At 44.3% G+C, this 15085-nt stretch overlaps 1 protein-coding gene across 1 annotated transcript in view; it reads left to right on the forward strand.

The window, feature by feature from the left end:
- Positions 1–1790: 1790 nt before the first annotated feature.
- LOC134970152 (speedy protein A-like) overlaps positions 1791–15085 on the forward strand; it is a 50346-nt gene continuing 37051 nt past the window's right edge. Inside the window, exon 1 of the mRNA XM_063946191.1 lies at positions 1791–1997. The gene's annotated coding sequence lies outside the window, so the exon portion shown is untranslated. The remainder of the gene's footprint in view (positions 1998–15085) is intronic.

Genomic DNA, 15085 nt, shown 5'->3' on the forward strand with positions numbered 1-15085 from the left:
TCATCCTGGATTATGTGACCACAGACCCGTGTCACATTTCTTGAGAAGAATCATTCATACCAACACACCAACACATGACCAGACCTGGGTTTTTCCTGGGTCCCTGCCTTGTTTGTGAAAGGCATTGATGCAACATTGATTGATCCTGTGTTCATTGAGGAGGCCATAGCATCAAGTCCGCAACCCGCCCGCCCCATCCCCCTATAACAGGAAGCTATGCGCACATAGGCCAGGGAGAGAAAGCATACGGCTGCTTTGCATCACTGCAAATACTATTTTGAATATATTTTTTGTAAGGAGGCATAGCCACGCTTTTGCCATGCCCCACCCCAGCAAAGTACCAGGTCCCGGACAGGATCTCTATGCCCCTGTGCCTTTTACCCAGAATTTGTGTGTGAAAGGGGTGATAGTGAGACAGGTTGCACAAAGATTCTGTACTACTCAGGGTGAAAGTGACACCATCAAATCGGCATGATTTCCTGTATTTTCATTATATTTATATTAAATCCATTTCAGATACTTACTGTTTCACTGCATGTCTATATGAATTTCAGTATTCACATCACCCTGTCTTACTGCCTTCAAGAATACAAGTTCAGTGTAGGGAATGTACTGTGGGTGCTTGTCTGTGGTGAAATACTTCTCATTCTTTCCTTTCCCTGGTGTTTAATTGTGTATCAGCACCAAGCTTTTATTCCAAAAGCAGGAGACCCTAGAATTGAGGCCCTCATTCCGAGTTGTTCGCTCGCAAGCTGTTTTTAGCAGATTTACTCACGCTAAGCCGCCGCCTACTGGGAGTGAATCTTAGCATCATAAAATTGCGAACGACGTATTCGCAATATTGCGATTACACCTCTCTTAGCAGTTTCTGAGTAGCTCCAGACTTACTCGGCATCTGCGATCAGTTCAGTGCTTGTCGTTCCTGGTTTGACGTCACAAACACACCCAGCGTTCGCCCAGACACTCCTCCGTTTCTCCAGCCACTCCCGCGTTTTTCCCAGAAACGGTAGCGTTTTTTCACACACACCCATAAAACGGCCAGTTTCCGCCCAGAAACACCCACTTCCTGTCAATCACATTACGATCGCCTGAACGATGAAAAAGCCGTGAGTAAAATTCCTAACTTCATAGCAAATTTACTTGGCGCAGTCGCAGTGCGAACATTGCGCATGCGCACTAAGCGGAAAATCGCTGCGATGCGAAGAAATTTACAGAGCGAACAACTCGGAATGACCCCCGTGTTCAGTGATACATTTCTAGCACTTGGGAGAGAAACAGCTCTTCAGTACTTGGACATAAAGTGTGTGAAATCCCAGCATATGTTGGTAATAGAATCTGGGAGTTCACTGCTCCAGGCTTTTCATTTTTGAAGGAAACTTTAAGCTTGGGTTGGAAAACATGTGATTAGCTGCAACATAAAAATGGGGTTTGTATGTAACAGAGGAAGTGGAAAATATGAGAAGACATTAACACGGATGCTCAGTTTAGATTTATGACGGAACATAATTTTACTGTTGTGCAGTAGCAGTTTACACTATTTGCAATATAACTGTACATCTATAATACATAGGGGTCTATTTACTAAGGCCATACTTGCCTACCCTCCCGCATCCCGCGGGAGACTCCTGGTTATATGCAGAGTCTCACGCTGCCCCGGGAAGTTACAGAAACCTCACGGATTCCCCACTGCCCCGGAACTAATGTGGAGTCAACAGGTCACAAGGGGCGTTATGGGTAGCAGTGGCTATGGCCGGAACAGCCATACTAAGCACTGATTACACTAGCTTCTCGTCCTCCTCCCAGCAGCTATGCTGCAGCAACAGCGAGAGGAGGAGATCAGCTGGGTCAGCAGCAGCTGCTCATCGGGGTGATGGTGCTGCTGGGGGTGACAGTGGAAGTGGTGCACGGGGAATCTGGCACAGCAGCAATAGTGCCCAGCTGTGAAAGGGAGAGTTAGCATATCGGGGAAGCATAGAAACCGGGTCAGGAAGGAGAAGGTAAGAGGTGTGTGTGTGTGTGTGTGTGTGTGTGTGTGTGTGTGTGTGTGTGGTGTAGTGCTCCTGGGTGGTCTGGGTGTGTGATTAGGAAAGTGACCTCGTTATTTATGGGGACACATGGGAGTCCAGGGACCTTGTCTGGGGACTCTGCAGAGCTGCGGACTTCCCTCCTCCTCTCCTACCTCACGCTGCTGTTGTTGCTGTCAGCCATCCTGTCTCTGTCTGAGACAGAGTTTCACAGTTTCAAGTTCAACTCCTCCCTGCACTGTGCTCCGAGTCCATGGTGATCTCACTGACTGGGCCCGCCCAATTGAAGCCCCTCCTCCCCTCACTGCACAGTCGACAGAGTGAGGCTCTAGCTTTCACTAACAATAGGCAGAGCAGGCTTAGGGAGGGGAGCTCATGGGCATGTGCCACGGAACCATAGGTGTGCGCAGGGGGGCGCACAGGCACCCCCTAATGTCTGGCACCCCAATCTCACATGCCTGATGCAGGGATCGCCGAGCAGGCTGATTACTGTCTCCTCTGCGCTGCACCCTGCAGGACTGCATTACTGACCGGATGCCTGGGTTAATCAAAGGTGCCACTGCCACCGGCTTTCAAACTCCCGGGTCCACCTCCATGTACAAAAACAGCATGATGTGATGTGATTACGTCATGCTGCTCACACACCCACCCATCACACCCGCCACATGCCCACCTCTCTCCTTCTATGCTATGCCAACGCCAGCCACTGATGAGGATCAGCATGCAGCCAGCGTTCCTCTTAGGAAGACAAATTCAATACTGGCAGGTGGTCGGCAGCAGCATTGACACGTCACTCATTTTTCCAGCAGCAGCAGTACTAGTCTGCAACTGTCAGTGTCAGTGAGTGACTGACTTGTAAGTAAACTGCTGCAGCTTGCAGGGGAAAGAGAGGGGGAGCCAGACCAGGCTGAGGAGGAGCAATGTAATTGCAGTGAGTGCCATCTGGGGTGTTTGTTTGGTGCACACCACAACATCTGACAATGTATCTGCTTTATTAGGATTGGTACAAGTATGGATATTTTATATGCGTTGACCATCAGTAGGTGCTAGACATGCCCAAAAGGCGGTGCTAGACACACCCCAGGCTCAGACGGTGCACCCCCTAATAAAATGTGCTGCGCACGCCAGTGCACGGAACCCCTCACTGAAGGACCTCCCACCTGTTGCTGCTATTTAACTAGCTGCTGGCAGCTTGTTTTAATTGTTATTAAGTTCTAGAAAATATTGACAGGAGCAGAATACATAGAAGTACACAGCACAGGCATACTGGAAACTCCCTGGTTATTGGTGTGTGCAGGATCATTGACAGCCTTCCAGTGGTGCGGGCATCTTAGTGCATAGCATACAGCAGCTGTTTCCATTCCTCCCTGCCCCTCTCTGTGAGTCTGTGTCTTTGGTCCCTGCACCCTGGCAGCTACATACACTCTTTCCTCCTCCCGTCTCCCCCACACTCCATCTCAATCTCTCTCTCCTCCCTCCTCTTAATTGAAAAACTGGAAACTCGATAGATATGTTTGTGTCCTTTTGGTTATATGGGTTCAAATAGAATGGTTGGGCAGCACGTTTGGTTATCATTACTGCCAGACAGTCCTCAATATGTGTGGAGTTTGCATGTTATCCCCATATTTGCCTGGGTTTCCTCCAGGTGTTTCAGATTCCTCCCACACGCCAAAAACATACTGGGACATGTCCCCTCAATGTAGAGTATGAAGTGTTAAGGTGGGTACACACTAGGTGATACGCTGCATGAGCGATATCGCATCCTGTTTCCCCTCCCCTCCCGGGTCGCCGACCTAGCGCATACACACTATGCGATATCGCACAGTGTGCCATGGTACAGCGTCACAGCAGACAGCGGGGATCGTTAACGACCCACGGGAGAGCACATCGGGCATCGTAGCATACACATTGGGTGATATTGTAAACGTTATCACTCTGGAGGGTAAAAATTGGCAATATTGTTTACAATATCGCCTAGTGTGTATGCACCTTTCAAGTCATTCCTCATTAGACAGAAACTACTCCATTTCTATTCATGTACACAGATATTGCACACTGCCTGTCATTCTCTAGTCAAATGCCTGTCATTCTCTAGTCAAATGATATAGGGCCTAATTCAGACCTGATCATAGCAGCAAATTTGTTAGCAGTTGGGCAAAGCCATGTGCACTGCAGGGGGGACAGATATAACATGTGCAGAGAGAGTTAGATTTGGGTGGGCTGTATTCAAACTGAAATCTAAATTGCAGTGTAAAAATAAAGCAGACGGTATTTACCCTGCACAGAAACAATACAACCCACCCAAATCCAACTCTCTCTGCAGATTTTAAATCTGTCCCCCCCCCCCCCTGCAGTGCACATGGTTTTGCCCATCTGTAAACAAATTTGCGGCTACGATCAGGTCTGAATTAGGCCCATAGTTAAAACCACAATGGTGTCTGAGAATTCAAACTGGCCAACTATGGTATCACTACAGCATTGCATATATATGTGTTACCATTATGATGGTCACAGCAAGCTGCCTGTGGTATCAGACACATCCGCTTCCACTGGGTCCATGTTAACACGGAGATACTGCACCTGACAAAAATGGACGCTATGGTGCGCTGCTGGTGGACTGTCTAGAACCACTGGATGGGGTGACAGCATGCAGGGGTGCAGAAATTGGCCATTTCAGAGCTTGCACATTGAGGCGGACACTAGTACACAAGGGGAAAGCTGAAACTAACATTTACATATTATCATTCCAGCAACAAGTACTAGAGTGAATGTAGCAACGTCCACCTCTGTTTCAAGCTCAGAGTGCTATTGGGCTCTGCCAGAGATATTTCCGGATAAAGCACAGGTTGTCTGATCGATGTGGATGAGATGTGGAATCTCATGTCTGGAGAGACACCCCTACACAAACGCCCTTTGGCAGCATGCGGCACTTACAGTAGTACTTAATTATCACTTGCCACTGCAGGACACACCCCTTAGTGACAATAGACATGCCCATAGGTGGAGTAAGACACACCCTTTGGGCGTAGCATGACACACCCTCTCAGCAGTGCGGCACATTCTACTACCAGCTAAAATCTCCCTGAAACTGGTTTTCAAAAGTAGGCAAGTATGACTAAGGCATACCTACCAACTGCATTAAGCCATGCCCCCGTTTCTCTGAAGCCATGTCCCCTTTTCCGACAGGAGTCCCTCTTCATTCATCATCAAAGTTGGGATGTATGACTAAGGTATGAGTTTTTTAGAAGTGGATATAGCACCCAAGTCCACTTAACATTTATCTAGCTGCTTCTAGAAAATAACAGCCAAATAGCAACTCTGATTCTAAAAGAATCAGATTCTGATTCTTCTAGACTCTTCTGATTCTTCTAGCAACTCTGCTTCTAGAAGATAATAGCCAAATAGCAAATATGATTGGTTGCTATGGGCAACATCTCCACTTCTAAAAAAAACTCACACCTTAATATATACCTTAAAAACTCACACCTTAATATACCTTAAAAATATACCCCCTAAAGTGGACCAGGATTTATTTTCTGCAGACTTGTTTTGTTTTTTAAATGAACAATTCAGGATGTTACTATATACTAGAGGTGTGCGCAGGCTCCCATGTTTTGGTCTTGGTTTAAAATCATCATTGTGTTTTGGTTTTTGTCTTAGATCTGGGTTTCTTTAAAAATCAATAAAAATTTATTAAAACAGCTAAAATCATGTAACTTGGACCTGTTTATGTTCCCATTAAATTCCAATCAATTTTACCCACCTCACCGAGTCACCATACTTTTCCTTGTAAAATCAGAAGGGAGGGACTTACATGCAATGCAAATACATTTTTAAAACTGAGTTCCGAACTCAAGGGAAGACCAGACTGAGGACTCTATCCACTCGGATCCCCAAAATTGATCTGAGCCGGGACTTGGTTCTACTCGGATCCACAAAGTCCGGGTGTGTTTTAAACCAAACTGCACATCTCTACTAAATACAGTATGTATACACCTGAAAGCTGTCTTTCTCTTTTGGGTCCAGATCCACCTGGTCAATTTTACCTAATTAATGCATATACAACCATGCAATACAGTAAGTTATCACTTGGCTGTCAAATATGTATGTCCCCTATAACTTGTATAATATGTAGCAATGACGGCACAGAGGTCCGTAACCAATTGTCCCTAAAAAGGGGCTGAGGCATTGCCTAGCAAGAAGTTTCTCACAGATATCACTACGGGGTGTGGCCTGGTGGGAAGTTCCCAAGTTCCCTGCTTACATCACTCTAGGGTTGGGCCCAGAATCTATAGATATATATATATATATATATATATATATATATATATAGAATGTTTGACACTCCCATTCAAATCTGCAGCTTACCCCGGTGCCTTTCACATGTGTACTGTAGAAGAAAAATTGCTGACGACAATTAGGGTCTCTCTATGCATAAAAAATATAGATGCAGTCTAATGTATAGTCCATGTCCAGAGATATAGGGAGAAATACAATAGGGTATGAGAATCAGAAAATGAGAGATTTGGGTAAAATTCTCCTGTTTATTAAAAGTGGCAATCATTTACATGGCAAAACCATATTGATTTTCCCATGTAAATGATTGGCACTTTAAAAAAAAAACAGGAGCGTTTTACCCAAATCTCTCACTTTCTGATTCTCACACCCTGTTACATTTCCCCCCTAATCTTCATAGAAAGGATTATATCTCTGGAACGTTGACTACAGATATAGATAGATAGATAGATAGATAGATAGATAGATAGATAGATAGATAGATAGATAGATAGATAGATAGAGATAGAGATATACTGTAGATATATATATATATATATATATATATATATATACATACCGTATATACTCGAGTATAAGTCGACCCGAATATAAGCTGAGGCACCTACTTTCCCCACAAAAAAACTGGGAAAACTTATTGACTCGAGTATAAGCCTAGGGTGGGAAATGCAGCTCTAGCCGTACACAGCTCTCATACTGCCAGATATGCCCCCACAGTGCCAGATATGCACCCACAGTGCTAGATATGCCCCCATGGTGCCAGATATTTGCCCTCATAGTGCCAGATATGCCCCCACATTGCCAGATACACATATTCCCCCACGGTGCCAGATATGCTCCCACAGTGCCAGATATGCCCTCATAGTGCCAGATATGCCCCCACAGTGCTACATATGCCCCCACAGTGCCAGATATGCCCTCATAGTGCCAGATATGCCCCCACAGTGCCACATATGCCCTCATACTGCCAGATAATCCCCCACAGTGCCACATATGCCCTCATAGTGCCAGATATGCCCCCACAGTGCTACATATGCCTCCACAGTGCCAGATATGCCCTCATAGTGCCAGATATGCCCCCACAGTGCTACATATGCCCCCACAGTGCCAGATACCGTATGCCCTCATAGTGCCAGATATGCCCTCATAGTGCCAGATATGCCCCCACAGTGCTACATATGCCCCCCACAGTGCCAGATACCGTATGCCCTCATAGTGCCAGATATGCCCAGACCCAACTACCCCCCCCCTCCGACACACCCGCGCCCCCCCCCCCCGCAGCCTGTCTCTACTCACCATCAATGACGGGGAACGGGAGTGCGGCCAGAAGCAAGCGGTGCGGGGACCAGTGGCCGGCCTTGGAACAGAACTCCCAGCGGCTGAGGAGGCGGGCGGTGCTTCAGCGAGCATGGAGAGGGATGGCTGCAGCAGCGTCACTGGTTAATGTACCAATTTCAGTGCGCTGCCTCCTCCTTCCCTCATGGCTGCTCCCTGCGCTCTGCTCCTGCACAGGACTCCGGGAGCATCACTCGAGTATAAGCCGAGGGGGGGCTTTTTCAGCAAAAAAAATGTGCTGAAAAACTCGGCTTATACTCGAGTATATACGGTATATATATATGTGTATATATATATATATATATATATATATATATAGCAAACACATATGCCCCGGCACTTCAATTACCTATCTAGGTCATGCTGTGCTCCGGTGCCCTCCTTAAGGGGATTGCATCCCTAAATATACATTGTATATGTATATATATATATATATATATATATATTTAAAATTAAGTAAGAAAGCAGGGGGCGCACAACAGTGATATATGTCTTTATAATGACAAACTTTAATAATGACAAAATGCTCTCACATATGGTGCTGTGATATAAAAATATATCACAAAGAATGCTCACACATAAATGAACCCTCTGCTTCTATCGCATAAGCAGGCACCACTAGTGTCCTTCTGTGTTGCAAGCCTCAATTTCTGTAACTGTGACATCACCGCGTCAGTGTCTCAGCCAGTCCCACCCAAACGTGTTTCATCAGATGGACTTCGTCAGTGGGTGTCAAAAGAATGTCTTCTGGACAGCTACTGTCTGCATAATGATCCTTGTGCAAAATGGGACTTTACTGACTGTGGTACATATGCTGACTGGGGTATATACATATATATACTGTACATACCCTCCAGCTGTACTTTTTTAGCAGGTACAGTACCTTTTTTTATGGTCTGTACTGATTTTTGGCTCCAAACTTCCATTGAAAGTATAGGAAAAGCCCTTTACCCATGGCTACGCCCTCTTTTCTAATTTGTACTGATTTTTATGTGTAAAATGTTGGAGGGTATGTATATACTGTTGGTCTACAGTGGTAAAACACCACTGGATGCATACATACAGTATTCCCTGTTTGCACTGAAGTGATTCCCTGCCATGTACAACCTATGCTATGTACATGATCCTGCATCAATAGAAAATAAATCTCAGAATGTTACAGCAGAGGCAGAACTCTGGGAGGCAACGGAGTCAGTTGCCGCCGGGCTCCTGCTTTGAAGGGGGGCACCTCTCCTCCTGTTCCGTATGTTCAGTGACATTAATCAATTAAGTTAATTGACAGCAGCCGGTATCTCTTCCGTAGCCGACTTCCCCACTAGTCACTGCACCTTACAAATCACACCCTCTTTATTATAGATACACTGGAAGCAGACACCTTACTGATGAAGCTATTTGCTCCCATAAAGGAAGCATGAGAATTCTAACTATATGAAGTTATTTCTCTGACAATTACACATAACTTCATATAGTTAGAAATAATTCTCATACTTCCTATGCAAGAGCAGATATCTCCATCAGTAAGGTGCATGCTTCCAGTGTAATAGGTTGTGGGTTCTAATCCTGGATATGACAGTTGCAAATGAATTTCAGAGAAATAATCAGCATTGTGAGTGACTGAGCAGATCTATGTAGTGTGTGGCCGGACACCTGCATAGATCTGCCTAGTTGCAACGGTTTTGTAGTAGCTTCATATAGTTAGAATTAGAGATGAGTGGGTTCGGTGTCACTCGGATCTCAAAACGGCATCTTATTGGCTTACGGATGATATATGGGGGGGGGGGGGCGACCAATATTTTTCTTGCCTCCGGGCAACTGGGATAAACTTACGCCACTGTGTTACAGCATATGTAACTGTGATCTTATCCACAGAGCTTTATTGAAATGCTGTGGACGTATTGCAGTGTACTAGTTTTTACAAGGAAAACAACCACAAACAGTAGCAAACCATCTCTTACAGTATATTAACCACTTGCCTGGCATGGTCACATCAGATGCGACGATGCCTGCAAGTGCTCTATCTGACCTGGTCGCACAGGATGCAGCCAGTCAGATAGAGAGTGTTAGCAGCGGCTGGGAAAATAAACTTCCCTTCGCTGCTGTTATCAGAGGGACCGGAAGGTCCCTCTGCCTCCCCGCACTCTCCCCCTGTGTGATCGGCCGCACTCTCCCCCGGGTGGTCTTCAGGTTGCCGACTGTCGGGATCCTGGCGCCCAGTATACCGGCGCAGGAATCCCGAGAGACGGCATACCGACACTTTTTCTCTCTTGTGGGGGTCCATGACCCCCCTGGAGGGAAAATAATTAGCGTGCAACCGAGCCCGCAAGGGTCTCATTTGCGCTCGCCACACTGTCGGTATGCCGGCGCCTGTATGCTGGTCGCCAGGAGCCCGGCCGCCGGCATACAATATCACACCCCTCTCCCCCTGTGTGATCAGCAGCACTCTCCCCCTGTGTGATCGCCAGCACGGCAGGATCCCTCCCTCCAGCGGCTGCAGACAATGGTAGCCGCTGGGGAGTGTAAATGAACCCTCCCAAGCCACCCCCAGACCCCCCCTGTATACCTGCAGGCTGTCCCAACTTTCATAATGAAAGCCGCAATGTTCCCGATGGTCGCGATGTCCCCAATCGATGTTTCGATGTTTTTTTTTTTTTTTTTTTTTCGTTTTTTCACTAAAAAAATCTTTTGAGATAGGGTTAAATTCATGTTCTTCACCTAATTCACTCAGAACCCCCCCCCCCCGAAAATTTCGGAGCGGTTTTCGGCGAAATAAATAATCAGTTAAATGGTTAAGGGACCTAGGTGGCTCTGGGGGGGGGGGGGGGGCACCTTCTATTTGTTATATGTTTGGGGGGCAGGATTAGTTAAAAAGCTTATCAGTTCCAAAACAAAATTTTAGCAGTGTCGAAAACGATACTATTTGAAGTTATGGGCTTGTGTAGTTGTTCTCCTTGCTTTTCATAAAAGGTTTGTCAGGATTCGGACAGTAAGGAGTGCTCCATTCCCTCCCATATGTCATCACATCCTAGCTTCCCTGGCTAAAGTTCTTCAAATCCCTGCCCGCGAGCATTAAAGTTTCTGCCAGGTACCTGGAGTTAGACGCTCGTTGAAATCCTTTGCACGCTTTCCTTTAATAAATTTCCATTACGCTTCACTTCAGCAGTTTGTGGCAAGTTTGTTTTTTTCATTTCATTTCTCTTTTGTAGTTTTACACTGATCCTCCTGGTAAATAGGTGCATCACAGTAAGTACCGCACAGTGCGACATTGCACAGTCATTATGTGACACATCATATAGATTGATAAATAGAATCTGTAAACTCACAATAACTTTCTTTCTCAACAAAAGAATAAAAATACTGATGTACGACTTTCCAAGGGACGTCTAAATGAGGACTGGCGCTTTGTTCTCTGTTTACATTACTCTGGTGCCGCCTACTAATTGAACTGATGAATTACCTTAAAGAACATGTCTATGGGCTAACCTTTCAGTTGCTCTTTCCATGCTGTGGGGGGAAGTATTTCGTTACACCAGATAATAAGCAGAGTTTAGTATTTTTGGGATTCTTCCCAAAAACAGTAAGTTCTGTACAACCCTTGTTCACAAACCTTTCCATACTTTTAGTAGGGAGCTTGGGAACTCCTCTCATATAAAATATAAATCTATTGCCAACTTGTATTAAATGATAGAGCAAGAAAAAAAAAAAAGAAGCCCTCTGAAGAATCAGTGCTTAATTACAACTTAATTAGCATAATTATGCATGCTAATAGCATCTCAAATGAATAGCAGTTGTCAGGAGGTTGGGACCATCTGTAAGAGTGTCGGATTAATACATCATTTTTTATATCTAACAACGCTGTAACTCTTTCCCTGAAAGTGATTTTCATTAATCAAGTTCATTTTTATTATATAGAAAATTTGGCATTTTTCATTATGGGCTATTATCCCTTTCCCCATGCAGTCCTAATACAATACTAATGAGACCCCATGTGGCTGCTCCGCATTGACAATGGCAGTACAGGTGTATTATTATAATTGTTACAAACAGTACATTGTATCTCTGGAATAGTAGAGTTCTAACCTGCAAAGATCACAGTCCCCCAGGGTCCCCATGCAATTTCCACAGCTTTATGAGAAAACATACATGTTTGCGGCTGGCTGACAAATGCTGTAACTCTTTGCTCCCACAATGCTTTGGAGGGCGTTATAGGACTACAGCTTGGAGATGCGCGTTTTAGAAAAACGACCCCTCCCGACTGCTCTTGGAAGACATCATCCACACTTTAGTGTCCAGTGCACGGTATATCTTATTGCTCCACTGACATATTGTCATCAATATTAATTAAATGCATCACAAGAGTAAAGTAAGCTGCATTTTGTGTGACAGTTAAAGTGCGCCCATTACATACACGTAGCAGAGACAGTTTGAAGTTTATAAATTCAAGTAGTTTTTGTGCAAAACATTTATAATATTGATTTATGCGTTTTCCCAGAAAAATCTAAGCCTGCTTACCACTGTAAGGCAGACATTTTGTTTGTTAAACTAATTTTAATGAGAACACACTATATCCAATCAGTAGGACGCATGCTATTAGCTTGATGTATCAAGCAGTGAAAAGAGCAAAGTGGCCAATCGGCTACTACCTATCACATTATAGAATGCATGTAATACATGCTAGATGGGCAAAGTGGTTCTTATCTGCCGTCAAGTTCTTTATTTATATGTTTCTATGTTTTACATCATTTTAGCTGTTTTATCGATTTTTATCCATTTTAAAGGAATCCAAAACCGTAAACTGAATCTAAACCAAAACACTTGAGGGTGGTTTTGCCAAAACCAAGGCACGAAGATGAATCAGAAACATAAACAAACATGGGGGTCTGCGCACATCTCTATTGCATACTAAGAGGACCAAAGGCAGCATCACTCCTCCTTGGTGGTGGCCACTCAACTCTCAGTTCCCAAAAGAGAGCCAGGTAGTTTGTAAATCCTCCCCCCACCACTCCTGTTGCCCTTACCACTCACTGCTGTTGCCCCTTCCTCTCACTGCTATAGATTAGGATGACATATTAGAGTAGAGATGTTCCTCTAACACAGTGTTTTTCAACCACTGTGCCGTGGCACACTAGTGTGCCCTGAGCAACCTCCAGGTGTGCCGCCATAGAAGCAGAGCCAGGCCCGTCAGTGTTTTGCCGCTACTGAGGCCCTAGAACAATCAATACTGGTGGGTTTAGTGGTTGCAGAGCTAGTTCTAATTTTGGCCCGGGCAGTGTTGGGCTCTTCTGGCTTTCGCAGATGTGGCTCAGGCGTTACCTATGGAGAAGCTGTGACATGACATCCTAGGACCCGCAACTGCACCATGCATCACCATTATATTTGAGTGTGCCTTGGCAATATTTATATCTTGTTCAGTGTGCCGCGAGTTTAAAAGGTTGAAAATCTCTTCTCTAACACATCAGATAGATAGTGACTGGCGCTACCTTTAGACAATTTATGGTGGTCGTGCACTCGAAATTTATTTATGACAGTGTGCCTCTCTACCCATCACATTGCAGAACTATCTTTCACTATTCATTTAGCAGTTAATTTGTCCTACATAAATATAACAAAGTGCTTGGAACTTTGATGTACTGTAAATTTTAACTTTTATCTTTCTGCAGTTCTTTTTCAGAATTATTATTATTATTTTTATGACAAATCTTTAAAAGCCTAATAGCACAAAGTGATCACCTGATTCTGTCATGCCTACATAGAGGGGTGATTTTTACAGTTGAATGAGTATTGTATACAGGAGCCAGAACTATCTGGCCTGATACAGTACTATTTTGCCATAGATGCAATAAGGAAGGTAGCAAATCCTCTGTACTATACGTCTTTAGTAAACTATCATTGAATGTAAGATAGACATGTATATCAGATTCAACAAATACAAGCAACTTTCATAACTTTCAGTAAGCATTTTACTATTTTATCCTATATTTGGGGGAGATTTATCAAAGCTTGGAGAGAGATAACGTACCAACCAAACAACTTCCAACTGTCACTTTATAGGCTGTGTTGAAAAATGACTGGTAGGAATATATTGACTGGTACTTTATATCTCTCAAATCTTTGAAAAATCTCTTCCATGAGGGGAAAGAGGAGGGGGAGCTTTATGAATGCTATGGGGTGATGAGTAGTTAAAATGATCTTTCCCCTATTATATTTCTGAATTTACTGATGGGTATATAGTTTTATTGTACATCTATTGTGTCTAATTTTTGCATGAACTTTTCCCACTTTCCCATAAAACAAGTTTCGAAGAAATGCCAGTAGTGAACATGCTCTCTGACATAGCCTGTCTCTGGTGCAATAGTTCATGCAAAGGAATGTTGCAGTCAGATTGAACATGTAATTGGACCACTGTGGCAAAGACTGTCATAAAACTATACAAGGTGTAGTCTATATCAGGCCACCAAACAAACACCAAGCCTTCAAATTATCGCCCATAAAGGCTGCAATGGAAAATTATTGCTGCAAACACACTTAACAAGGCCAAGGGTGTGACCTGAAGAGAAACTAGAATTTGATGAAGGTGTTGTTTTTATGATACCTGTTTATAAATTCAGATTATCCACCTGGGGTGGCTGAAAGTATAATGGTGCAATTAGTAAAACATTGTACATTTCTCCTATTTACAGTAGAGATGAGCGGGTTCGGTTCCTCTGAATCCGAACCCGCCCGAACTTAATGTTTTTTTTCACGGGTCCGAGCGACTCGGATCTTCCCGCCTTGCTCGGTTAACCCGAGCGCGCCCGAACGTCATCATCCCGCTGTCGGATTCTCGCGAGGCTCGGATTCTATCGCGAGACTCGGATTCTATATAAGGAGCCGCGCGTCGCCGTCATTTTTTCACACGTGCATTGAGAGTCATAGGGAGAGGACGTGGCTGGCGTCCTCTCCATTTAGAGAAGAGAGAGACACAGTAGAGACGAGAGAGACACAGTAGTAGTAATTTTGGGGAGCATTATTAGGAGGAGTACTACTATACTACTATACTACTTGCTGAAGTGATATAGATTAGATAGTGTGACTGTAAGTGTATTGTATTATATGACTTGTGCGGGAGACACTGACAGTGGGGAGCAGTTAGAGTCTGAGAGCAGGACTCAGGAGTACATATAACGTACAGTGCACACTTTTGCTGCCAGAGTCAGTGCCACACTGCCATTGTTGTGACCACACTGACCACCAGTATAATAATATATTTTGTGATTGTCTGCTTAGGACTCGGAGTACTAGTTGCAAGTTGCAACGTGAGTGACCTGACCACCAGTTTAATAATCAATCACCACCAGTTTAATATATATATATATATATATATATAATTGTATATAATATATATATATATATATATAATATTGTATACCACCTACCCGTGTTTTTTTTTTTTT

Source organism: Pseudophryne corroboree, chromosome 11, assembly GCF_028390025.1.
Source record: "Pseudophryne corroboree isolate aPseCor3 chromosome 11, aPseCor3.hap2, whole genome shotgun sequence".
NCBI classification, from domain to species: Eukaryota; Metazoa; Chordata; class Amphibia; order Anura; family Myobatrachidae; genus Pseudophryne; species Pseudophryne corroboree.